The sequence below is a fragment of the Lactuca serriola genome, chromosome 2 (assembly GCF_051521515.1).
Source record: "Lactuca serriola cultivar US96UC23 chromosome 2, Lser_US96UC23_V15, whole genome shotgun sequence".
Lineage (NCBI taxonomy): Eukaryota > Viridiplantae > Streptophyta > Magnoliopsida > Asterales > Asteraceae > Lactuca > Lactuca serriola.
Window position 1 is genome coordinate 196183274 of NC_136409.1, and position 3061 is coordinate 196186334.

The 3061-nt window shown below is 36.4% G+C and overlaps 1 pseudogene; it reads right to left on the reverse strand.

Annotated features, from left to right (window-relative positions):
- Positions 1-1918: 1918 nt before the first annotated feature.
- LOC145090686 (histone H3.2-like) lies at positions 1919-2476 on the reverse strand (annotated as a pseudogene).
- Between the last annotated feature and the right edge of the window lie 585 nt (positions 2477-3061).

Below are 3061 nucleotides of genomic sequence, written 5' to 3' on the forward strand. Positions count from 1 at the left end.
CAAATCTGGGCCAAAATGTGATTTAAAAGGATACAATTTCCAACTTTATCCATTAGGACCACCCACGAGGTCCAAAGCCCAATTATCTAAGTCCCAAATGGCTTAATAATGCAAGGACTTAACCAATAAGCACTTATTCCATAAAGTCCCACATCCATCTTTTCCAGAAGTGATTATAGCACCAAAACTAACCTAAAACTTGGTGTTTTATAGACATGCATGTCTAATGCATGTCTTGCACCCATATTAGGTCAAAATGAGGGTTGATGACCTAAATCTCATGCATGGCTTGAAAACCCAACCAAACTTCGGATCCAATGCATATAGTATACCAAATGTCGCATAGATTCATAAAGTTGCAAACTTTATGAGATCTCATCATCCTAACAAGGCAGAATAAGAAGTTTATGGGCCAAAACTCAAGATATAACAACCTAGCATGATAAAAATCGAGTTTTTGACACTTACAAAGGTCCAAAAGAGTGCTAATGTGAAAAATAGAGACTTGCTTTCTCGATCTATGCTTCCTTCTTCCATTTTTAGCTTCAATGAACACCAAACTAGCTTAATAATGGAGGAAAGTTATTAGGGTTTTCTTTAGGGTTTGAGAGGGTTGATGGAGGTTGGGATGAGCAAACCCTAGCCTCCTCGTTCCTTTAAATAGGGAGCAAACCCAGAAAAATAGGGTTTCTCATTAAACAGCTATCACGTCGTGGCCACAAGATGTCACGTTGTGGCGGTCATTTAAAACCCACGGTACATCGACCATTACCACGTCATGGGGTGCCTCCACCACGACGTGGCACCACTCAAAATCCAAAATATGTTAAATTTAAATACATCCAAGGATCTGGATGTTACATCATCACCACTACAATCTGCCCTGAAGCAACCACCACCCCTTTGGCCAGTTACCAATATGCGCAACTGTCCTCCCGTTGGACCATAGCAAATTGCCATCATTTTTCGGATTTGCACACACCATTTGAATTGTATTCCCTTTGTCATCAAACCCTTCCAAACACCACTGTCTTCCGACCTCCGAAGGTCCCTATGCTACCATCCTCCTTCTGTTGGAAAACAAAACCCCTTATGTGACATCCTCTAATTTTCATAATCAATTAAAAAAAATTGTACGCTTTTAAAATCATTTATTTATTTTTGCGTAAAATCCCAATACAAAATATTATTTTGATTTCAAATGTTTGTTTCTAAAATGTTAAAACCCTAAGGATGTCATAATCAATACAGATATATAAGTTGCAACGTAAAAACATGATGGCCTTGAATACTATTGAAGTATGCTTACAACGGTCCAACCGAGGAGGTCGGTGTCATCTGCACCGCACATCATCGTGACACATCAGATACTGTGGTGTAAGGTATTGTGTATACAAACTAGTCTAAATGCATCACTCCTACAAGTTATATGTTAAATTTGTCGAGCTTTGGTAATTCGTTTGAAGTATTTTTGGACATATTCAACCCTCCAACCCAAACGACTGTAATACCAATTTTTTGGATATATAGATCACGACCCTTCTAAATTACGAAACTAGCGATTAACACACTATAAGATTATAGCACGTAGCTAATCATAAGAAAATAAGGCTTTCGAGTGAATAAATAATGTCGTGAGAATACTATACAAACTATCTTAAGAGATCAAGCGATTTGTTCTTACATATAAAATTGCTACGAAATTGTGTGCTTTGATCAATTAGTTTTTTGGGTGTAAGATTTAAACGTTTGACCCTTCAGTTGGATCTAATTCATTAATCAAGCATAAAAACATCAAAATTTTAAACATTACAAGCAAAAATAAGAAGATATCTGATATGCGTATTCATATCAGATTAAACAAACATTAGATGCAATTTATCAAATTCCATTAGAAATTTGGATTAAAGCCATGACATCTTTTGTTCGACATAAATGAAAACTATCATTTAAGATAACAAATCCTAAAAACAATCCAAATTTACGAAACTAAGGATAAAACACCTACTTGTTATCACAATAAGGTAACCATACAATGTGTTGATAAAGCTGAAACCCTTACACCCTAAGCTCTTTCACCACGAATCCTACGAGCGAGCTGAATATCCTTAGGCATGATAGTGACTCTCTTGGCATGAATCGCACAAAGGTTAGTGTCTTCGAAGAGTCAAACCAAGTAAGCTTTTTCCGCCTCCTGAAGAGTCGCGACGGCGGAGCTCTGGAAACGGAGATCAGTTTTGAAATCCTGAGCAATTTCCCTCACAAGTCTATGAAATGGAAGCTTCCTGATCAACAATTCAGTACTCTTCTGGTACTTCCTAATTTCCCTGAGAGCGACGGTTCCGGGCCTGAATCTATGGGGCTTCTTCACTCCTCCGGTTGCCGGAGCCGACTTCCTTGCGGCTTTGGTTGCCATCTGCTTCCTAAGAGCCTTTCCTCCGTTTGGTTTCCTTATTGTTTGCTTAGTACGAGCCATCTGTAGCAAAGTAGAGGGAGGAGGTTTTTTGAGGTATGAATGCTTTTGAGAGATTTTGTTGGTGGTGGATTATGATATCGGAAGGCAGTTCGTTAGCTTTTTATTGAATAATTTTTCAAGTGGCGGGATTCTTTCAAATTTGGGGAGGTTGAGGTGTTTTTGTCGAGATGAGTTGAGTTGTTGGATCAAAGTGGAATCGGACGGTGAAGAAACAAATGACACGGATCGTGATCCGTGTGCGTGTGCGGTTCTTTCATCAATGTTTCGCTTGAGATTCTTAATTGAATATTTAAATTTAGTATTCACCATATTAATTGAATATACAAAGATAAAAAGAAACGTAAAAAGCTTAAACATTTAAAAATACAGTGTTTATTACCAGTTAATTTGTTAATCTTCAAACCTATAAGGTTATGATATTTTTTATTTTAAAAAAATAGCGAAAAAACTTTATTTCAAAATTAAACATGTAAACCCCTCAGAAACAATAGAAACCTCGATATATATATATATATATATATATATATATATATATATATATATATATATATATATATATATATATATCTTCATTTCACTATATTA